The sequence below is a fragment of the Rissa tridactyla genome, chromosome 7 (assembly GCF_028500815.1).
Source record: "Rissa tridactyla isolate bRisTri1 chromosome 7, bRisTri1.patW.cur.20221130, whole genome shotgun sequence".
NCBI classification, from domain to species: domain Eukaryota; kingdom Metazoa; phylum Chordata; class Aves; order Charadriiformes; family Laridae; genus Rissa; species Rissa tridactyla.
Window position 1 is genome coordinate 21,689,445 of NC_071472.1, and position 25,403 is coordinate 21,714,847.

Below are 25,403 nucleotides of genomic sequence, written 5' to 3' on the forward strand. Positions count from 1 at the left end.
TATTTACTCGGTAGCATGTACGTAGGATATAACCGGCTAGGGTGGTTAGGGATCCATCAAGGATGGCTATTACCAGCATGGTAATGCAGCAGTAGCATTTACCCTTCTAGTATGAAAGCCCAACTGCAATTGAAATAGAATTTCCACAGCCAAAAGCCATCCGGACATGGTCCTAGGCAAAGAGCTCAAGGTGGCCCTGCCTGAGAAAGGAGGTTGGACCAGATGACCTCCAGAGGTCCCTTCCAACCACAACTATTCTGTGATTCTGTGAAAATGGGAGGTGTAAACCCATGTTGTTAAAACACACTGAAACATGCAGCTATGCGTGCTATTATTACCAGAAATTAATCTACCATGCTATGTGGTACTTCAAAAATAAGCCCCCAGGCCATGTGCTTCCCATTCGTTATCTGTGACTAGCCAGCCTGTCCCAACTATCTATGGTCTAACCTAGGATCCAGCAAACACTTGGTGATATGCTTACCTTCAGATACATAAATCGTCCAGCAAACTCAACCAGCACTTTTATATGCGTGAAGGCAAATACACACATTCATTTATGTTATACATATGGTTGCCTTTAGTAGAGCAATATGGTGTTTAGGATTTGTGATTTACTAGGGTTTATTACTCCTGTGAGCAGTATCTGTATTGTGAACTCAGAACCGGTCATGTCAAAATAACACAAAAGCAGTGAGAAGAAATCACATACCTACTCTGAGTCATTTCAAAGTCAGTACATGATCTCTCAACAGTAAATTTGTGGAAATGATGAATAATTTATGTGCCATTAATAATTTAGTTGACAATTTTTGCCTTTTTTACGTACTAATGAAATGTCTATGAGTGGATCACAATTTTCTCATATTTATTATTCATTACAACTATTTGCTGAATAATTTCTGCAAACAGTTCCTCTTTTGTAGCTCACTCCCATTATGAATGTTTATTATTCAAAATTTAGTCTGTGAAACTAATTACCTAAGCCATATATTAGATTTTGTTCTGTGTTCGCCTGAACGTGGTTCTTATAACCAGTATGTGTTCTCCAAATACTCTCTCCTCTAGTATAAACTTAAATTGTATTCTTCTGTGAACACTCCTTCTGTAAATTTTATTTGCTAGAATGTTCATAAAAGGCAAACACCATGAAACAATTGAATTTTAAAATCTGTACAAACATTGGGGGATATTTTTTCTTCAGGACCAACTAAGTCTACCAATAACAGATAGCACAATCTCAGTTACTGAGCTGTTACTCAAATGACCAAACATGAAGATCCCATTCTTCTCCTCATACTGAAAAAAAGGAACATTGTAGCATCAAAGGTAGATGCATTTTTGTTTGCACATTTCTTGTACACAGTTTTTCCTAGTATTCCAAGCACTGCTTAAAGCAATATGGCAATCATCTAAGTCCTACCTCTTTGCAGGGTGACTTTTACTGGGAAGGAGAAGAGTAAAAGGGAAATACACATAATGAAAGTGCATACATCCCACACCTCTCCTGTAGCCCTGGAAATTTCACATAACTGACCTCCAAGTGTCCGTAGAGACTCCCTTCACATACCAAGAAGTTAGGGCCTTTTTGCTTTGGTTTTATGGTTTTATCCGATTTCAGATTTTTGAGACCTGGTGTATATTTGCTCATGTTTTTGGACTTCTTTCAGTAACCATTAGGACAATTTTTTGAGACCGGTTTAGCAGTTAGGACTTTAAGGAAAACACCAACTATTGTGAGATTTGTAATAAATCTCAGAAACTGGCATTGTTGAAAGGGACTATTGTTGCAGAGCTCCTTTACAAATATGAGAGGGGTAAAATATTTGCCCAACTTGACACAGCTACCCAGAAACACAGATCAAACTACTGCTCAACACAGTAGCATTAAGAACTAAAACTAAAGTAAGACTTAAGTGACACACAAACTCACAAAGGCCTTTCTGCAGAGGGATGAATTTTACACTGACTCCGCTGTCAATGGTTATTTATTTCATCTGAACCCAGAGGCACTAATACTATTAATACTAGCAACGATTTGATTCAACATTCAATGATTGCTAGCATTAATAGTTCCACTGGATTCTAATGAAATCATTTAGAATTTGACTCTTCAGGAAACAACTCTTGAAAATGGTTCAACTCAAAACAATTTTTAAAAATTTGCTCTGTTTACACTAGTGGGTACCAAGACAGCTCAGTCATATCTTTTTTTCAAAGAAATATCTCACATCTCACTTATGGAATTGCTACTTCCATGATCTTACCAGTGTGCTTTGATCTTTGTGCTGGTGCCGCTTTTGTTTACAGAACGGGAATGGTGCAATTGGAAGGGTGTTTCAGAATGAAAAAGCATTTGGAGCACAAGACTGTTTCAGAATAGTAGAAAAATAAAGTAATTAGGATGTATTTCAGTCAGAAAAAATATCAAGAGGGAAGGGATGGATTTTTTTCTTGACTTGTCAAAAAATCTTTTGAGAGCTTTTTGTATTCCTTTTACAAATTTTACATATTCTGTAGCTATTCTCTCTCCAATTTATTGCCCCAAATAATATGAATAATTATTCTAGGATCATCACTCCTCACAAGTCTCCTAAAGGTTAATGCTTTTTTCCAGCTGGAAGTCTATTCACTGGTTACATTTCTGATTATCTCTTCAGAGATATATTGTGTGTAGACAATTGCAGGTCTTTCTCCTTCTAGGTTAGGAGCTGAGATTTTCCCTTTATTATGCAGCGTCTTGGTGTGGATGAATCCATAGACAATACCTCATACAGCACTCCCATAGGGAAGTTTAATACGTGTCATGTCACAGGACCAGCCACAGTTAAGAAACTGTATGCTTCCAGCTACATTATAGCAATATGGTGTATTGCTATCTAATCTAATACATTATAAACTATTCCAAGCATTAGTTGCTGCATTTTCTGAAAATTCAAAATTTTTATTGCCCCATCGAGGAAGCTCACTTGTCTAACGTGGGTGTTTTTAAGCCAATTTTAATGTGAGCTCCCAAGTCATAGCAAGGTACCACAGCTAGAACTGACCACAGCAAATTAGCTCTAGATTAGCACAAGATGTCAGAATTTGCATCTCTTTCCCAAGTAAATTATATGCTATGCGTACCTGATGACCTGCTAGCTCAGATTTCTTCAGGTGTGTTTGCTGGCCACTTCATGTCATCAGGCAGTGGAGATAAAAACATACTAAAAACTAAATACATACTCTGGGATTCGTCCCTTTGTTCCCTTTTACAGTTCCCTTCAGAAATACAGGAGTTAGCTGTGAATACTGACACTAATATCTACGAAATAAATTCTAGACATCCAGTGAATTGAACCTCTTTGCGGTGTGTTTTTTTCGGTGTTGCCAGCATAGGTTCATCAGGACAATCTAAATCTGTCAGTAGTTCTTCAAAAACCTTTTAGCAAGCCGGCAATAAAACTGCCCTAGAAACGTAGATAAGTGACACTGATTATAGAAAGAAAATTCTACAGAGTTTACTTCTAATTGCTGGCAAAGAATACACTCAGAATGTATGTGCATGCTTCACTGGAAGAAAGAAGAATTATATTTTATTTATTTAGAATCTCAAAGACAATTTGGGATTCTAATCTTAGAGGACAGAGTTATTTTTCCTTGGGTTATTAAAATACAGAATAATTTTGCAACCAGTTATATGTTTTCAATTTTGCAGTCTTCTTTCCTCAGCATTAAAGCAAGCTTCCATGAACTTAACAAAATGTAATAATATCTAACTAGCTGACACTGCTGCAGGTCTATAATTGCGTGTCACCTTGCAACACTACATTGTCTAAAGGATTTCTTTTTCCTTTCAGCAATCTACTGAATAATTCCAAACACTGCTGATGAAGGATTACTTCTACACAAATATTTCTTATTAAAATACCATACAGAAAATAGAATTTCTTATTCAGATGTAGACAGCATTTGCTGAAAGACATTTGATATTAATTTAGAAGCTTCTTACTGACAGCTGCTCAGCAGGACAAAATCTTTTCATTTGATTAGAGTCTTGAGGCAGTCTCAGGAAGGTTGTTACTGAGAAAGAGTCATTAGGGTTATCCCTCTTTTTCACCTTCAGTTATGGGTCTATCTAAATGTGCAAGGAGGTTTCCTTTTAATTTTTTTTTAAAAATACATATATATTTATTAAGAGTCTGGTTATACTCATATAAAAGCTGACTAAGGATGAATACAAAACTAAAAGGCAAAGTTTCATAGAACTAAGGAGTTGCACAAAATTGAAAAATAGTAGAAATTTTGAATGAAGGACTGAAAGACAATGTTAGTAAAATAGTTGCTTGAGGGTGCAGTTTGCTATGATTTTCTGATTTATTTTCTATACCATTATCTCCATTTAGCTATAATAAACCACAAATTATAATTCTGCCATTTAAAGAATAAGGGAAAACTGTTCATTCTGCCTAACAATTGAGGTTTCTCCAATCATTGCTTCCTACTGATATTTAATGCTTAGAACATACTTTGTTCTTATTTAATGTACTCCCTTCCCCTGGTGACCTAGAGGTGAATGAATCAGGCCTAGAAGATGGCAAAGGCCATATGAGGCCATATGAACAAACCAAATTAGCCACTCAGATTCCCCAAAAGAATTGATATTTTTTTTCTAAAAAGTAATTTTGAAATCTTTCTATCCATCCAATCTGCCCACCTATTAATAACAAAATATTAGGGTTTAAGGAGATATGTCTCGATTTACCTGCAGAGTACTGCTCTGCAGAGTACTGAACAATCTGTTCATGACCATGGTCGTGTCTCCCTGTGGTACTGTGGTTCCTAATGAAGTAAGCATAGGATGCAGACTTATTCCTGACTCTTGTGGGACGCTTTCAAAGATGAATTAGATGTACACTATGGAGATTTCTAAGAAACAAAATGCACACAAAACTAGTTTGCTCACTTTTATCTCCTGGATCAGATTTCTCTTCAGTTGGATCACAGCTGACCACTTATCCATATGGTCCCAATGACAGTGCATAAAAAATTCTCCATTCTGTTCTTTACACTCATTCTGCTGGACCTTAATTTATGTTAATGTAATATCTTGAGTATACAGTTTTATGTCCCTAAATGTACATGTCCATAATCTAATACACTGCCCAGCTTGAAAAAAACCCCAGCATACTGCCTGTGAATTTATTCACTACCTGACCTCCATTCTATACGTAAAAGCTGAGCAAGATAGCTCAGTTTTGCTGCCATAAGCACAGATGCCATCTAAGTGGATTTGGATAAGACAAAATGTTAAGCCTGACCTGAACTGACAGCATTTATAACTAACCACACAGGTAGACAGGATTTAGGATGTTAATTAGGTGTCATACTGCAATACTTAAACTCATGATTCCACAATCAATGGACTTCAGTGAAAAGGTTGCTTAAGAAGTTCCTGACCTTCCTTTCTACCACCATAACTTCTTCTGAAATTCTGCTATAAACGATGCCATGAACAGATCTGGGTTAAAAAAAACTCTCCACAAGTTAGTATACATATGCCACAATATGATATAGTTCAACTGATACAGTTCAGAGTGCTACCTTTCACCACATGAGGGCAGGACCACATGGTCAGGGGTGGTTAAACCAGTCTCAGCACCAAAGCCACCGTGTCCTGACTTTTAGCTGCCAGACCAGGCTTGTCCACCCTACCACCTTGTAAGAGATGCCATTGGACCTGTATTTCCAAATTTTCCAAAGGGGGCTTCTTGCATTAATTTTTTTTTTTTTTCATAACAGATGTATTCACAATCTCCACCCTCTTCCCAGCAATCTCTGTAGGTAGTTATCTCTGAAAACAATTTCTAATATAATGATACTAAAGAAGATGCTCATTTGAAAATCTAGCCTTAAAAGAACGGCACAAAAAACGTCAATTTACTCAGCAATTCTCAGCTTCTACTATCAAACCACTTTTTCAGTAAAGATGTGTTGGAGATATTGCCAGAGAAGAATTCTGAAATGTGTCATTAGCTCAACCCAGTGTATCTCACTGTGGACCTGAAATACTGATATAATTTTAAAATAAATAATGGCACGGGCTGCATCATGTAGATCCCAAATATGTGCATTTTGCAAGTGACAGGAGTAAAAATGCCAATGGGGCATTTAAGCTAAGCTCAAGAACAAAGATTATGAGATAAATTTAAATATTACTTAAATAAGATGACTTCTTTTATGGACATAAGAGGGAAAATGAAACATAGTTTAACATATGTCTTGCTAACTCCTACTTATCTGCAAAATATTAAGCATCAGCATTTTTTTTTAATTTAAAAAGAAAATCTTGTCACCGCAGTGCACAGGAAAGATGACGTTCAGAGGATGAAAGCCAGCTGTGTAGAGAATGACCTTGATGTTTGTAAACCCATTTTCCTTTGCTACAGAAATTGAAAGGAGGCGAGGTCCTATGCTAAAGAAAGTAGAACAAAGAACTGAATTTTCTTCTTAGTTCTGCCACTGATTCCTGCATGATCCCAGGCAAATTGCTTCAGTTAAAACTTTCACAAGCAGCTACAGTGTATTCTGAGCACTCAGTCTGACACACAAAGGATTTGGTTTGAAGAATTTTTAAGAATTCATAGCTACAAGTAAAGTGAATTGACTTACTAGTGTTAAAAACTCCAGCTCTGGACAAATATTAAAAACTATGTACTCTGAGAAATAAGGTAACTATCATTTCATATTCGACACACAAACTGGCCTGTGCTTTGAAGGATACGTTAATGTGCCATAGCACCACGTTGTAAAATGGAGACAATAATAACAATTGATTTCACAAGAGTATTATAAAATGGAGACAGTAATGTTGTGAACTCTGAGATATTGTAGTTTCAGTGGAGCCCATCACTCTTATAAGGAAATCAGTAGTGTCATATTCAGAGAAAGATTTGAACGTTGCAGCAGGCAAGGGGACCACAAACTGAATGAAGCACATTTTTAAATGACATATTAGAAAACTGCCCGTTAAACGAGTACTATCCATCTTGTGACCTGAATGAGGCAGGCAGGGAATGAGTTGGAGAAGAATACTGCGCTCTCACATAATTAAAGGCTGTATCATAATGCAAACCCACATTTCAGGCCAAATACTTTAAAAGTTTGGCTAAGCTCCTAGCAACTGAATGCAAACTCTTATAATGAGAAGTTCTGGGAAGCTTAAATATAGTCTTGTTTCTTGTGTCACATCTAGCATAAACTTACTAGCAACGTCCTCATGAAACTAATGAAACACTTGCCAAACTAATGCAGGAACAATTTGGAATAGCATTCCAATGCTGGAAGATCAAATCTTTCAATAAGGCTTTTTTTTATGTTGTAAGAAATTTAAGACAGAAATCCTCTTTGGAAGGAGTGAGTTTCTTAGCCATTTTTATGCAAGACAAAATCTTATTTGGATAGGATCTGTTCATGAATTGAGTCTAGTTATAATCACTCAGATTATGATCTCAGAGTCAGTGCCATTTAATTAGTATTTAAGTACATGTACTGTAGCTACATTTAATTACAATCCCAGATTCCTATCTATTATCTGACAGATGATTGCTACTATTTGGCATTCAAATGGCTTCCAAAAAATAGGAAGTGAAAAACCTAATATGAATAACAATTAACAATACCGCTTGCTGTTACACAAAGCAAGCCTGCAATAAATGCTAGATCACACACAAAACAATTAGTCACCAAATCATTATTGAAGTATTAAAGCAAAAAAAGGCCCTAAACTAAGGTCTTCTCTTCTTTCTCCAGTGGTGTTTTGTGTTTTCTCTTTGTTTAGTTTCTGATCTTACATTTCAGTCCTACAGATTACAAGCTTGTATGGTGGTGCCCATGAGACCCTAATATCACAGATAGACCTAAAGAATCAGAACCTTCAGATATATATTTCTAAGGAGCACTGCATCCATACCGATGCTGTACACTCTATACTGCTAGACCCTATACTGTATGTTGTCAGGCTTTGTAATACTATAGTGTTTTTGCCTCCATTTGTAAAATTGAAGAATGCAGTGGATTCAGCTGGTATCAGACAGGGACAGTGATGTTTCTGATTAAAAAGTAATATTGCAGTTGAGTTATTCTTACCTCCAACTTAACATACATATATTTTTCCAAATTTCAAATTGTCCACAGAGGGACCAGAAGAGAAAAAAAAAAAAAAAAAAAATGCATAGTAAATCTTGCTAAATTTCTTCTAATTTAAAATTAATGCATAGTAAATCCTGCTAAATTTCTTCTAATTTAAAATTGTGCTTTAAGCTAAGTTTCCTAAATACCTTTACGATATAGCTTCTTAAGTGAAATAATAACTTGAACCACATTGTAGTAAAGATAACTAAAAATAAGGCCAACATTCCCACAGATATGCTGATATAATAGGTAATGCTCCTGCACCGTGTAGAAATATCACAGAAATATCTTCAAAAGCAACTAACAAGTACAGTTAGTTGTCCCACTGCCCCAAAAGGCTCTCCGCATCTGTGCCACGAGTGTTCAGTATGTATATTAAAAATTACCAGCTAGCTGCTAGCAAACAGAACATATAGACACTGACTCGTTCTTTTCATTCTCTTAGCAGGAAAAGTAATTTTGGTCTCTTCTATTCATTCTTATGATTTTCATAAGAATGGTGTCTTGGCATCTTTATGAAATCTATCATTCTTTCAAATTTGGATGAATTTGCCAGCCAAAAATTATGGTTAAATATTTTTTAAGTATACAATTATAAGTTAAAAGGAGATGCAATTGCATACAACTCATTTCTTTGAAAGGGCAGATAAAAATTGAAGGCTGAATTCTGCTGTTGCGCATAATCATTAGGAAGGAATTTGAGGAAAATATGGGATCAGTTCTGTAAGCAACAAAAGCAATTGTGGTAAAGTGAGACAGAGGTACATGTTGCAAAAGGGGAAGGAACAGCCTAGTAGGAAAGGATGTTATGTTTTCAAACTTTTAAAAACATATTATAAACAATCATAATGCACAGAAATAAACACATTGTCAAGGGTCCTTCTGTTGACCAGCGCTTCCCAGTTTTAAAAGCACCAGCTGCTAAACCTGGTGTAGTTTCAAAATCAAGTGTACAAAGGTAAGTGACAAATGCACATGAGTATAAAAACCATATACTGAAATTATATGTTCCAAACAGATTTCAGCTTTTTAATGGGACTAAGGTTACTGCTGCATATATGGAAGAATGTGAAAAGGATTTATAGAAGCAGAAGGTGGGAAGATTAAACAAAGGTGGACAATTAGTTGAGTTTATGGACATAAACAGCCAAAAGTTAACTTCTTCACATGCAACACTAGTGCTAAAATCACAGCACAGCTCAGTAATATGAAAATCTTGACTTAGTCTATGTAGGCAAAGGCCTTTTATTTTCATCTATCTAAATGACTCCGTTTGCTGACAGGATTACGCTCCTGTGTGTTAAAAGTGAATAAAAGATTAGACTGAGCTGTTCTTTACTTAGGGCGTTTCCCTATTCAGGGCTTCTGACCCAGAATTTGTGTTTTAATTTAGTTATCCATTGACTATTTTTTTATTTTACAACCAGAAAATCAGTGAGCACTGCAGTTCAATTAAAAGCCCTGCATCATTTCACTGGTTCTTTGAACAGATCGTAACTACAACATACATCAGTGGTATTGCTGTAAGACAAAATTCCATAGGATTTTGCATAACATTCTGGAAAAGGAAATAAAAATTATGAACACACAAGAAGTGTTCCAGCGTCCCTAAATATCTGATTGTTACCACTTAAGGGCATATTGATTTACCTCGCTGCTGGGGTTTGTTTGTTGGCTTTTCCTTCATCCTCTCATATGACACCATCTATTTTAAATGTTGACACATTTACATTTTAAAACAACCCAAAGACCCTGCTTTACTTGTATATCTTGCTAAATGTGAATAAAATTCAAACTGAAATGCATCAACTATTTTTGCTGGCACCCAAAGCATCTATTCCTTTTCCTGACTTCTCCATAACTCTTTACTTGGATCTATAAATCCTGTAGCTTGTTTGGTGTAACAGACTGTATTGTCACCGTAATTTGTGATTCTGTTAAAAATCTCACAATATTTTATGAAATATTTGTCTTAGGTTTTCAGGTCCTTCAATCAAGAGTGTTTACATGCAAGTCTTAATCTCTTTTGTTTGTAAATTGAAACTGCACTTTTAAATCTTACAGGGCTTAAAGATTGTTTTTTAAAGCCACAAATACCTAAAATTATAAAAAACTTGCATGAATAAACAACATTAAGAGGGAGCATCAGAGACTGACAGACCACTTCACAACTGTAACCTGAGATAAGCATTAAGTCTAGCCTCATATCGAAATTGTCATCAAAGCCTCTGCTCAACTTACTATTTTGTTTAATAGATGAAAGATGTAGTTGAGATGATCCTGAGTCAAGAACTGGAGAAATCATGGTATGCAAGAGCTTGAGAAATAGGAGTGCTGTCAGTAAGGAAGCTAAGTGAGCAAAACCCGGAGGGGGATTGTACTGCAAGTGGGAGACCTAGGAGTAACAGCAGACATCAGGGACTGAGGAGCAGGGCTAATTAGCAAGCCACAAGGCAAGGAAGAGGTCCAGTAATATGCTGCGTGAGTAAAGAAAAAAGCAACCCGCGGAGTGTTCTAGAGCAATTAGTGCAATCTGCCCCCATGCCTGATGTGTAGGCAGCTATCAGTCAGGCTCAGAGACCAGTTACAGCCAGGTGCCTGGCTGTAGTTACAACTTGAAAAAAGACAACACGGTTTTGTTGTGTTGTCCAGGTGGATTTTATAACCATAGGACAATTTCCATACGCAAGTATAACACGAACACTTAAAATACATTAGATACTGCTGCAGTCAGTGTTTAATAAGTGGCCTTATTAGATCATTGAGAGCTTTCAGTTGCCAATGATCTCAGCCCATTGTTGCTTTCTGCTTTTTAGCCTCACCTTCATTTCAGAGACAGATTTTAATGAGATCCACAACTTTCTCCTTATATCTAGATACATTGCTTGGAATAAGCGGTACTTTATATGTGTGGAAGCAAATGTACATGCCTGTAGGCAGTTTATTTTATATGCCATAGCAGAAAAAGTGTCTGCAATGCCTGTATGAACCCATCAGCAAAGAGGCAGACATAGTGAAGAGAGTAATGGTGTATTACGCTTCATCTGCAGCTGAGAACTCTGTCAATTGCCAGAAAAGGGAAGAGGGGCATGGGAAATACAGACAGGCAATATATATAAAGAGACAGAAGTTTAATAGCAAGTATGCCAGAGAAAAGGGCATGAAATACATTTGATACAGGTGAGAGATGTCAGCTTATTGCTTTTTATTTACAGACGTGCACAGATGTGTATAGTGCTTTATCATACAAAAATTAAATTGATGTAGATAGCTCAAGGAGTAGAGATGTGAAATCAGAATTGGTATGAAGAGAATATTAGAATGAACTAAATTATTGGGGAATAGGAACTGCTTTATCCTCTGGTCACTGCAATAAATATGCAATGAATTATTCTGAAGAAACATTAAGTATCTTGCTAATGAGGCCTAGGGTGTCATTGTACAATGTAGGGTGCTCAGATGGGAATTAGTGATAAGCAGATAAGCCTTACGTTAAAAAAAAAAAAGGTGTAACACTACAAAATACATAATAGCAAAAGCTACACCAGGCACAGACGTATCCAAAGAAGAGGTCTGATATCCTAAGCAGAAATTATTTCCTGAATGGAAGTCCTCTCAAAGACCAACCTTTCTACAAATTACAGAAAAGATACAACGCGAACAGAACTGCTTGTAAAGTCCAGAAAGACCACCAGTTAATTTCTGCTCCCAAATTACACCATAAAGGCATCAGAGCCCAGAAACACTGCCTCGGAATACAACTTTCATATTTGTATCATAGAATCATCATAGAATGGTTCAGGTTGGAAGGGACCTTAAAGATCATCTAGTTCCAACCCCCTGCCATGTGCAGGCACACCTCCCACTAGACCAGGTTGCTCAAAGCCCCATCCAACCTGGCCTTGAACACTTCCAGGGATGGGGCATCCACAGCTTCTCTGGGCAACCTGTTCCAGTGCCTCATCACTCCCACAGTGAAAAATTTCTTCCTAATACCTAATCCAGATCTACCCTCTTTCAGTTACCCCTTGTCCTATCACTACATGCCCTTGCAAACAGTCTCTCCCCAGCTTTCCCGTAGGCCGCCTTGAAGTAATGGAAAGCCATTATAAGGTCTTCCCAGAGCCTTCTCTTCTCCAGGCTGAACGACACCCCCTCTCTCAGCCTGTCTTCACAGGAGAGGTGCTCCAGCCCTCTAATCATCTTCCTGGCCCTCCTCTGGACCCGCTCCAACAGATCCATGCCCTTCTTATGTTAGGGACCCCAGAGCTGGATGCAGTACTCCAGGTGGGGTCTCACCAGAGCAGAGTAGAGGGGCAGAATCACCTCCCTTGACCTGCTGGCCACGGTTCTTTTGATGCAGCCCAGGATGTGGTTGGCTTTCTGGGCTGCAAGCGCACATTGTCGGGTCGTGTTGAGCTTCTCATGCATCAACACCCCCAAGTCTTTCTCCTCAGGGCTGCTCTCAAAGCCATTCCCCACCCAGCCTGTATTTGTGCTTGCGATTCCCCTGACCCACATGGGGCTGACCTTGCACTTGGCCTTATCTTCATGAGGTTCACACAGGCCCACCTCTCAAGTCTGTCCAGGTCCGTCTGGATGGCATCCCTTCCCTCCAGCCTATCAACCACTCCACACAGCATGGTGCGTAGGCAAACTTGCTGAGGTTGAACTCAATCCCACTGTCCATGTCACTGACAAAGATATTAAACAGCACCAGTCCCAATACCAGCCCCTGAGGAATATCACTCATCACTGGTCTCCACTTGGACATCGAGCTGTTGACCGCAACTCTTTGAGTGTGATCATCCAGCCAATTCCTTACCTACCAAGTGGTTCACCCATCAAATCCATGTCTCTTCAATTTAGAGATAAAGATGTCATGCAGGACAGTGTCAAATGCTTTGCACAAGTCCAGGCAGATGTTGTCAGTTGCTCTTCCCTTATCCACCAATGCTGTAACACACTTAATTGTTCTGAGTGATTCAAGACTTTTTTATTTACTTCATTAATACTTGAATTCTAGAAGGGAAGTGAATGGGGGAAGGATTCAAAGATTCAAGAGCAACTGAAGGGACTGATTGAGAACTAGATCTAAAATAATGCTCAGCTAGCACCAGTTTCTCACATTCTGATCCCAAAATGCAAATGTATTGTAATAGTTATGATTACCCACCAGCAAGTGCCATTTGGGGTGCCACCACCTATGATTTTCTTTGTAGAAAGGCAGTAAGTTCTGTGAAGGTTGCAGTAATAGAATGAATCTGATAAGTTTTCTGTAAAGTTACTTATAGGACCATTACTTGTTTACTTTGTTTTTCTGTACAACGAGCACAAGGCTTGTATGAGGACAATGGGTACATGTATTGTACGTATAAATTCCCATCCATATGGGATGAGTTACTGTAGCAATGCTTTGAAGTTAACAAACCTTCTCAGATCATTACAGATAAAAATACTTCATTTCCACCTTTAATATGAAATGAATGAACTATTAGTTGTGTAAACAACTTCTGTATTTCATTTCTGATACTGCAGAAGTAGCAACAGTGATTTCTTTTCATACATTTGAGATGTGTAAAGATAGGCAGCAAACACTAACTCCTCAAAAACTTCACAAACTGTTTCTAATTACTTTTCTAATTTTTTTAAAATGAAGACTTAAGACCTTTCTTTTTTGTAATACATAGCAGAGCTTATTTTTATTTCAAGCACTGTGAAACTAATGGTTTATTACTTGGTACTTGATAGGAGGATGAGTGTTATTTACAACTTTAAATTATTTTGAATTTTCAAAGTCTTTGATTCAATTTTACAAAGCAGCAAAATGATGTTTTAGATTGCACACATGAGAGAATAAGAACTTGCTGGAAAACAGACAACTCGAGAATATTTCTAATGGTAACTGTTTCAGCTGAGAGAAAGAACTAAAGGACAAGGAGTTATTTTTACCTGTCTTTCTTCTTACGTTGAAGTACTTTCTTTTTTTCTTGTAATGAAAGTGCTATGTCAGCGAACTCATGTTTTGGTTGAACACAGAGCAAGTAGCAAGCTAAAATATATACTCAATACAAATCTCATGCAATAATGATGAAATAAGTGTAAAATGACTGTAACCAAAGCAGGCGCTTTATGAAGTAAGGTCTCTTCTAAATTCAGTATGTGTAGGCAATATAGAGAAAATGGAAATGCATTAAAAAAGATGGAATCGTAGACTAGACTGGCCGAAAGTTTTAATGAGACTGTAAAATATTATGATAAGCCTCTGTTTAAAATATACTCGGCCTTTGTCACTGCAGTATAAAGCAGATAAAAACTTAAGTGAGACGTCATGGAACATAATTAGAAGTCAAGCTGGCATGGAATTATGGTGCTCAAAAAACACATGGAGCCAGTTCTGAGCCCTTGGCCTGTGATGAGAAATTCTGCTGACTTCAGCACGAAGTAAAAATAACTCGAATTATTGTGGGCTGCAGGACTGGACCTTGGTCATTATTTAATCTAAACACAGTAGAGCTTCAGTTTAGTAAGGGTGGCATGAACTTTGCAATGAACAGCTATTTAACAAAGAGGTCAAAAGTCTGCTGCTGCTTCTACTAACTAAAGAAGCAACCACTTAATCTCAGGCAGTATACAGCTGCCCTACTTACAATATATAGCAGTCATTACAAATTAAATGGATATTTATAGTCAAATTTATCACGCTTACATTGTCATATACAGACAGACACACACAATGCTCTCTATTAGATTAGTTCAGACTAGCTTCGGGTATTTTTTTTTTCCTAACTCTGAGGCCATATTTTAGTAGAGGCATTTCACAAAAGGTTGAAGGTTTAGAATTGGGGAAATTTCATTCAGCTTTGCAAGGACAAAATTTGCATAACAGGGCTGCAATTTAAGACTTCTAAGAATAAAATTCCTCCTGAAATATCCAACATTTCCAAATGGAAATACCATCATAAAAAAAAAAATCAACACTTAAGGTTCAATTCTAGGTTTACAGAAAGAGCTACAGAAAATAAGAATGACAAAACGTTCTAAAAAATGAAAGTTTTGAGAATAGCCAGTGGTTTCGAGTTCTTCATGAAGAGTTCATCAGTTTTTAGTTTAAAGTACAGGAAGTATGATAGTGGTCATAACTGTTTTCTGTTTGCGTAAAAATATTAGTGAAGCTTACTGAACTACTCTGGCTTGATTAAATGCATGGCAAAAGTCAAGCATTGGAATACCTCTTTTTCCATGCAAGGGCATACAATGACATATGATCCTACACCCTTCCTTTCAGATGGTGTCAAGGGAACAAGGTAGCACAAATGCCTGTGAAAGATAGCTAGCATGAAACAAGTCATACACCAGACATCATCCTCTGCAGTGATAAATTCTTTAGTGAGCTGGATGTCTGGAGGAAAAAAGAGGGATGAGGAAAATGAATGTGACTTAAACATGATCTTCATCTTTCTAATGAGTTATTTAGTTACACAACCCTCTCCTATTGCTAAGTAGGAGGATATATCATGATAGCCATTCTGCAGAACATTCCTTACACAAAGTTGTCTGATTAATAATTCTTCTTATTTGTGCATGTACCCAGTATTTTGTATTTGTACCTGTCTGAGGAAGTTTTATGTACACAAATTTCAAAAATATCCATGGAAAAACAACATAATCATTACACTGCTAAAACGGTTATTAAGAGTCAGAATAAAATACCAGAAATTCAGAACTGGTTATTTTTAAAATTATCTCATTCACAGGTGGTCCTATACTAACCATATACAGAAAACAAGGTGCTTTGATTCCTGTTTCTATCACTCAAAATTATTAATACTCAACCATTAGTTAATTATTCTAAAAAATGTCTCCAGACTCCACATCCACATCCAATTTCTTCTTCGATGTTCTAGAAATCATTTTGGATGACGCCCCCGCTTTCCCCTTTCCCCCAGTGCTTCACTGAAAGTTTCACGATTAAGCACAGCAATTTTTCGTTTGATTATTTAGTAAGAAATAAAGAAAATAAAATTTTGAAGGGCTTATTTACCATTGTGGAGAGAACAGTTAAATCAATAAGGGCAAATAAGTACCTTCTAGTATACTGAAAGCATCCTTTTTTTGTTTATAGAAAAGGAGATTAATGTTCACTTTTAAACATTTCACAAACCTCTATGCATAGCTTCTTACACATGCAGTAACATAAACTCACTGCCAGAAGAACTAAAGCCACATATATCGTGTTTTGGGGGGCTACGGAAGAAACTGGCATCAATTCCTAGGGCATTTAGTGAAGAACAGCTCGTACCCACAGTGCTCAGACCCAACAGTAGTAGATTTGCCATATCATTACTACATAGATACACGGGCCAAAACCCTCTGCATCTCACATGGCAATTTAAACCATAGAATTTTATTTATTTTACCACAATTTCTCCAGATGCATCTACCTGGTTTGCTTGGGAAAGAAGCCTACAAGACAAAAGGCTATATGAGGTGTAGGTGATAATGGAATCAGAGTCTGGAAGAAGTCAGACAGATTGACAGATAGGTGTAATCCTCAGAAAACTTTTCTCTTAGTCCCAATCCTTTTGCGTTTGCACTTTCTCTGTTTTCTTGCTACATGCTCCTCTGCTTTTTTGCTATCCTATTTCTTCAAGTTTTATTTCTAATAATCACTGTTATCCAATCTTTAAGTTCCTTCATATCTTCATTTGCTCTTTTCTTCATCATATTCCTTGCTATATTTTTCCTGTTCCTCTATGTTTATTTTTCATTGCATGGTCCTAACCACCTCTCAGCTTGTCCCTGCGTTTGCTCAAACCCTTGCCAACTGATCTAAACACACTTTAGTCATGGCTTGTTAAATGTTAAATGTTAAAACCTGCCTCAAGCCTTTATACTGCCTTCTTCCCCCTCACAAAGAAGACATTGCAATTTCAGTAAGATCAGTGTCAGGAGAAAAAGTGCTGGCCCAGGGCCTTTTAATTTTTTTAAAGATTTGGAATAAGTAACTAAGAATAGTAGGTGAGAATCCCCTCAAATACAAGTAGAAATGGTGTTAACAACCACCAGTTGAGCTTTAAATTTGTTTTTTAATCTACTACTTCACAGCGAAACAGCAAAGAAAAGTCCAAGGTTCCTACTAATCGCTAATTTGAGCTTTGAAATTAAGCACATTCAGAACAATTCAGTAGCAGCATTTTTGTGCAAGGATACACATGAGGTGAAACAAGTGTTATTTACAGACCATGCAATTCATCTATGGCAGACAGAAGAATAATAACTTTTTTTTTTGGTACTACAATAGCTAGTATTCTGTAATTACTTTCTACCAGTAAAAGCATTAGGGCTTTCTGACTGCTGGCTAGCATGGTGCTGGTGGGGAGGGTGGCTGAAACACACACAGCGCTCTCACCATAGCCAGTCACACCTGGATTGAGGCACACAAAGTTGAGGTGGAGATTCTGTACTCCCAGGCTCCCCAGACTCTTCCTGGCATATTGTTTTACTAATTATACAGGCTATACTATTGTCTTCACAATCCACTCTCTCATTTGTCATAATTTAGATTGTTGAAGTGAAACCAGACCGAAGTAATTCATTTGAAAGGTTTTTCATTATCTGAAATAACGATACCTCCAGCTTAAATTTAAGATTCTAATTTCATATACAGAATGGAATCTACTGTTTGGTTGACCTTAGTAACCGAACTAATCCATTAGATTAATTCATACATATTGCATATACATAGAGAACAGAATACACTTGTTTCAACTTGCAGCTTAGATGATGAAGAGCATTTGCAAACGATCGGCTGACTTACAAAAATACAGAAAGAAACAATTCCTTGGTAAGAGTAATTTCCTATATGGGAAACTTGCTGGATACTCAGCTTTTGAGAGGTGCTCCAAAACCAGCGAATATACTGGGCATTTATTCCCATTTGTACTTGTACAGAAGACTGTGACCTTTCTTTTGACATGTATGCCCCACAGCTGTTTCACAGTCTTCTTATATTACCTCAATAAGCTAATATGTATGGACTCTCCAAGCAGAACAGTGGAACCAAACCCACAGGGATGATAGCTCAGGGAAGCAAGCATTTAAATTAGCGCACCATCTTTGTAGTGGGGAGAAACAAGACCAAGCACTTCAGTTTTGACCACTTAAGAGAGATTTCCTCTTTGCTGCAACTTAGATTAGCCTTAGAACTTCAGCACATAATAGCTGAGGACTGCCAGGAGATTTTTAACAAAGAGCCCTCCCCTCTGCAGTGCATACGCGTTCTTTCTCTCTCCACATCAGGGAAAGAAGCCCCAAATTTAGTGATCAGCAAGAGCATTGTACAGGATTGCTCTCTTTTCTCAAAGCATTCCACTAGGGAATTAAAAGTGATCAAGCAGTTTGAGAAAGGGCAATCTCAGTCTGGGCTGAATACAAATCAAATACATAAATGAAGCTGCACATCACTCAGACTTACAGCTGGTAAGTATTGACAGCAGCATGGCCTTTTCCCTTTCCTGGGACCATCTTCTCTTCGAGTCAAACTTATATAGATCAAAATAATGTTATTGCTCTTCCATACTAGTACCAGATGCTCCTGACACTACACACTGCCAGGTTTCAATGGGCTGAGGGGTTATCTATTAGGGCAGACTTATTAGTGGCCGTTACTTTTAATATGGATTTAACAGTGCCTACTTTGTGTGTTGCAAGCTTGTTTGTTTTTAAAAGTATTATAGTAGTAAGTAGTAAATTCCAGTCTGAGTTTAATTTCCAAAGCAATTCTATGCTTTCAAATGACTAAGTTATAATTCCTTTCCATCTTATACTACAAAAACTGGAAAGAGTTCCTCACTGTTTTGACCCTGGTTAAGATTTTAAACTCTTTCAGATAGATGGTTTAAAAAAGCTGTATATTTTATCTTCTACCTGCTTAAAGGAAACGTTGTTTCATATCTATTTTATTCCAAACTCAGACTGGAAAAGGAGTGATTGGTGGGGGAGGGGAAGAAGCTCAATCACTATGGAGATACGGAATTCTGTAAGAAGTCCCAGTGAAAAAAAAAAAAACAAAACCAACAAAGACACTGCTATTAATGTTTCTGCAACTCAAAAACTTTTAAGGGAAAAAAAATAGTATGTTTGAATCTGCATAAATGGAACTATTCTGAAACTGGATTCAGATTGCTAATGTTTTCTAATTGAAGGAAACCAAACAACGATTTCTCTTCCACTTCAGTAATGAAACCAATCCAAACCATCTTCCTTCCTATTTATGCCACCACACGCCTTCTGAATTATTTGCCTGTTTTGTAGGCTACATCCCAATCCAACACAGATTTGTTTAAAGGTGGGAGAAGATTAAGAGTTTTGAACAGGACTTGTTTATGGCTGAAGACTGTAACCCAGCATCTAGCACTCATGATAGCCAGCACTGAAATGCTCACCTTGAATGAGATAATATAGGGAAGGTAATCTACCATCAGCTAACAAAGTTAAAAAATTCAGTTTTCCACATTAAGGTCTAAATTGCACTTAATAGATTGAGGGATGAAATGTAACCAATCTTTTTCGTATGAATACAAAACCACCATTTTTGATTTATTTTTTATTACAAAAGCAGTGAGCCTAACCCCTCAAATCATTATTTTTTAATTAGAAAATTATTTTGAAAATTTTAAGAAAATCCCAAATTTTTAATTCAAATTATTCATAGGAAAATTTAAAAGGAACTGGCGTAAAATCTCACAGAAAGCCCATTCCAAGATATTTGGCTTTGTTGCACAAAACATAGTGGCTATTCATGCAGTGCGTCTATGCAAGAAAACTTCCTGATATAAATTCAACAAGAATGACAGTAATTACATATTCTGACCTATATTTCTTCATTTGTCAAATATTTTGAATACAAGGGTGATTTCCATTTGTATTCTACAATTTTGAAAGTCCACTAATTGCAAGACATTCTAAAATAAATGTAAATTGTCTGGATGGGCACCATCCAATTTCTAATGGACAGGTGTTCATATAAAAATTCAACAGTATCAGCAACAAGCTGGCAGTTACTGGTGGGGTGAGGGGCGTTAAGAAATTATTTGGCTCACAGCTGAACTTCCTGTTTAACCACAGGGATGATCAAATTAAGTCAAGGTCAAGTATGTGACAGAGCAGCTGTGCCACGCAGCAGATAAAAACTGCTGGTATATATATAGTAAATTTGTTTTGATTTTCTAATCCACCATTCATGTCTTGCAATTCAAGGCTACTGCAGGAGAGAAAGTGGCCTCCTGCACTCTCAGCCTTTACTTTGGGGTCTCCAGGTTTAGGTCCTTCCCAGGCTGCTTGAAGCCTTTATGGTGCAGCAGCCCCCTAGCACTCACTGCATCTCTGGGCTACAAGGAAAGCTTTACAGATGTCCAATATAGCAGAATAGCCAAAAAATCTCCTCCCGACTGAATAAGACAGATATTTAAATCTCCCTAATGGAATGAAATTATTGGACTGGGGGTGAAATTCTTACCCACAGGACACTTTACTCAGATGTAGCCCAACTCGAACTCTTATTAACCACTAAAAATATATGCTTTCAACATAGAGTGGGTTTGGGCCCCGTTATGCTTTGGCTTCATAATCTATGATTTTCCTGTTTCAATAAATGAAAATAAATTGATTTATGGCAGCTAATACACAGGTACTGCAAAAGATGGCTGTAATTTTTTGGTACCCATCTGTCCTCCTCTTACTCCATCTGTTTCCTTCACTCATTGCACTGGAATCCTGCTTCATGAAATGGGATCCAAGCTCTTTCGTGTAGCACAGTGTAAGTTACCTAGTTACCCAGCTGAAAGACATTTTCAAAATAAATCACTCTCCTTGTACTCTGTAGAAGGCAATAGACATCATTTTGTTGTTAATGTATGTCTGAAAAATCCTTCTTTCAACAAAATACAACTCTCAGTAAATTTCCTCCAATTTCAGATTGTGCACTTCAAAATAATACCATAAAGGCTCATCATTTTAATCAATTATTGATTACACCTTGGGGACTTTCCACCGATTCCACTTGATGCTGCTTTTAAAATGGTAAGTACCTAGATAACTGTATGATATTATAAACTGGATTATATTTTTATACTAACACAAGACTAAAAATGCACAGTATTATATGATTTCATTGGATAGTATAGCTTTTCTTAAACAGTTTTGACTGAATTTTTTTACCTTTTACCAGTTCTTTGGATTAAAGATTTTTATTTGACTCTTTACTCTAAATGTAAGTGTTTAACAGGAAAAGAAAACCTAAGAAAGCCCTCTGCCCTTTACAATCCAAGATGGAAGATATACAATATAAAAGGCTGAAATTAATTTATTGAGAAATTGTGTGTGAAAAACACAAAAGCCATTACTAAAAATATTTGTTCCATGAGATAAAATAGACAAAGGGTACTTCCATTATTATCTCATCTTTAAGGCAGTGTGGTAAGTGAGGTCATTTGAAGGTCAAAAAGGGGGGGGGTTGCTGTTGCTTTAAAAAAGGGCTCACACTTTGAGATTCTCAGTATTCATGGTGTCTTTCTTTTCTATACTACCACGGTAGCTAGAATACCTACGTGCCTTAAACACTTGTTTTACGCACTTCATTATTAGCATCATATTAAAAGGCAATAGTTATATTTTATTTGCATCTACAAAGGACTTTTGCCTGATACCAAATATATACACAGAATAAAATATACAAGAATACTAGCACACAGAATACAGTTCACAGGAACATGCATTTAAACACACAGCTTTGTGACTAGGGCGATAGTAAATGTACTCATCACTTTTTTTTTTCCCCTCTAATCCCACATGTTATTTTACCACAATTTCAGTAGCATAACTGTCTGTAAGGAGTAAATTACCTAACCTCTTCAGACAAGAATGAGCATTTATAATGTAAGGGAATTTAAAAATATGTAGTAAGAACATAAGTTGGAAATGAAATGTTTTTCCAAGATGAAAAATGGAAACAAGTGCTGGTAATAGCACTTTGTAAAATAGAACTTTCATGTTAGATATCCATTATAGTGATGTAGGTGACTAAAAAAATTGAGAATTGCAATTATTTTAGTCTTTAGCTGTACCTTTAAATACATATAGCCCATTTCTCCTTTCTATAGCAGAGTTTGAAGTACTTACAAATGAAAGCAAAAAAAGAATGGCTGGTATTAATCATACAGAAAAAAATTAAAGTCTATATACCTCCTTTGCTCTTTTAAAAAGCATTAATAATGAAGTATTTGCATAAAGTTAAAGCAAGAAAACATATGTGAGAAAACATGCATCTTTTTGACATCTGCGAGCTACTTCTCTTGATCTGCTCTATAAATAGAAACTAATTATGGAGAGACTAAAATGAAAATAATGCCCTAGAAAATAAGAGAGACTGTCTTTTTTAAATATACTCAAAATAGTGTGAGTAAATCTATATCATACAGACACACAACCATTAAGCACATTGGAATTAGAAATCTTTTTCAGTCTGGTCTTCCTCCTTTTACAAGCAATGGTTAAACTTCCACTAACTCCATTCAAAGCAGAATCAACCTTGATGTGTTCTTTCTCTGCTAATACTTTCTGGCCTACAGAGTATCAATATTAACTGTGAATGTCAGAACTGTACAGGCTCTAGTGAAAAAAAGAAATATTCAGTCCTCTAAATGAATGCCCGAGCTCTGACTTTTAAGTGAAGACAGAGATCAGTAAGTCAGCTGCTCTTCGTGTTGCCTTCTTACTCATAATCAAAAAACAGAGGCTTGGGGAGCGCTTAGTAACATAATCCATTCCTTCCCAGGAATTTGATCTAAGTTTTCTTTTAAAATAACTTTATTCTTCTGCTTTGGTTATAAATATTACTTCAGAAACAACTACGATCAAAGGCTAAATTCCAAACTAAAAGCTGACACAATATAGGGGGTCAGCAGTGAGGTTGAAATTTCCAGTTAATATGCTGAGTCAATCCTGTCAAGGTGGGTGTTAGGGCTTCTCAGTTTCAGTGGGTACCTCAGCCACTGTCTTTGGACAGTAATGTTTCCCAGACTCACTGCAGAAGTGCATATTAAGCTGTTTCTTAGAGTAAATAGCAACCTGCTTGTGTATCAGCAAAAGTCTGGCAAAGGACAAAATAGAAGGCACTTCAGCCACTCAGAGCAGGAGACCACCATTAGAAGGACTGAAATGGAACCAACTGGGGAAAGTTTTCTTCCTTAGGAGTTGCGGAGAGGAGGTGGCTGGATGGAGCCGCAGAGCTCAGACAGGTTAAAAGTTGCATGCTGGATTTCTCAAAATTAAATACAACCGTGGCCTTTATTTTTAGATATCTGCACTAAGAGAAGGGAGATTAAGATGCCAGAAATTATTATCCTTCGCAGGCAGAGTCACTCAGGAATCCAATCTGTATGATTGCAGATACTTGCAATCATTTACTCACCAGGATAAAGCACTGAGCTACAATTCTCACAGTTTTAGCACCATGCAACAACCCAGCAGTCAAAAAATTTGTCCCATTAGAACAGTATACAAACTGACAGTCTGCTATGCTGCTTTACAAAATTATCAAGGGAGGAAATATCTTTAGGTTTGCCTTAACCTGCCATCTGTCCACACAAAAAGTCAAAATGCATTAATTTACATACAACATTTTGCCAGTCAACAGCAACCGTTAAGCATTATTCCTTTCTCCCACCCTTCACCTTAAAAGCGACTATTCTGTATCCCTTCAGTCATGGCATATACATTTTCTGTGAAGAAAATAAGCCAAAGCAACAGTGTGCAAAAAAGCACAGTCTAGGGTGGAATGCACAACCCAGTGCACATGCTCTCCATTTGCTATATACTGCTACCCTGAAGTGCAGAATATTTGCAAAAATATAGGAACATTCAATGGCAGCGGGAGGCAGCACTTGGAGCCTACACCAGACCTGGTCAGTACCTTCAAAGACCTATTTCAAAGCAGTTGGACATTAACCTAAATAGCATCTACTTGAGTTTCAAATAAATTACACACTCTTAGTCCTAACTTCCTGTTTCAGAGTGCACCAACATTTTAATCTACGCTAAAGTGAGGACTAAATGAATCATGTAAATCATAGTGGATGCATTGGGCATGCTAAATGAGGAACCGGCATAATCATTTACAGCAAAAGCAATTAGATCATAGGGAATGCATTTAAATAGATACAGCATCAATTATTTCATTTCCAGCTACTTGAGACTATAAGACCATAACCTGAAAATTTAGTCAATGACTTCTGGTTAGTAGGCAAGTGCTAAGCTACAGGATTTTAGTTTGCCATGGTTAACTGATCAGAACATGCTTTTCATTCATTCTTGTTCTTTAGATTTCATTGTTAATGCAGAAAATCTGCATAATAATGAAAACTGAAAGTGCAGTGTAAAATAAATGGAACTTAATATCAAAATAACAGAGCCTGTTGCACTTTTTGGTTATTTTTCATATTTAATTAACTAAAAACTTAACTTCTGAATTTTAATTCACTGACAAATAACTTCATTAACAAAAAATTATGATTGCCTGTAGTGTTTCGTGTCCTTCCAGAAGGCTGACTTCGAAACCATACAAACTTTGGAGGGGGAGGGTGGCAAGAAGGAAACACGCTGGAACAACCTTACCTTGCATTACGGAAAGAAAATTTCCCTGTACAAACTCAAATTGAATGGGATCTTGGAGGTGAGAATAGAGCAGGGATTACATAAAGCAAGTTGTAGGAATGATGGCTGGAGGAGCCTGGCAAAGAAAAATGAGAGAACCCTCAAGGCAGGAGATACAACAAAATAACTATCTGCATTAATTTAAAGAAAAAAAGGAAAATGTTGACAATGTGTTCACATAGCCTTTTGAAACAGAGAGAAAGAAACTGGAAGGATTAAATAGGATTTATCAATCTTCAGAGGGATATGCCTGTTTCTTTTGTCCCCTCCCACCTTCTGCATCAAGTTCAGCGCTATCAGTAGAACATTTTTCACCTTCTCAAATAAAGCTGTGAACAGCAGTCCTGATGCCATGAGCATGGCAAAAGTTGCTCAGCTGTGCCTGGTTCTCTCTGCTACTGAATAATCTATTGTAATCAATGTATTAAAGAATAAACCCAATACAGTTTTCATGATGGCAACCTGAGAAGGTACAGTTAATTAATTAATAAATTACAGTTAATTACGTATGCATATGC

The 25,403-nt window shown here is 37.0% G+C and overlaps 1 protein-coding gene across 9 annotated transcripts in view; it reads left to right on the forward strand.

The window, feature by feature from the left end:
• The window catches only part of B3GALT1 (beta-1,3-galactosyltransferase 1), a 214,697-nt gene that overhangs the window by 127,561 nt on the left and 61,733 nt on the right, over positions 1–25,403 (forward strand). For 7 of the 9 annotated variants that reach the window (XR_008467610.1, XR_008467612.1, XR_008467611.1 and 4 more), the window contains exon 3: positions 21,151–21,255. The gene's annotated coding sequence lies outside the window, so the exon portion shown is untranslated. Of the gene's footprint in view, positions 1–20,260; positions 21,256–25,403 lie in introns of those variants that run through there. The other 2 variants (XM_054208139.1, XM_054208138.1) reach the window with 1 other exon arrangement.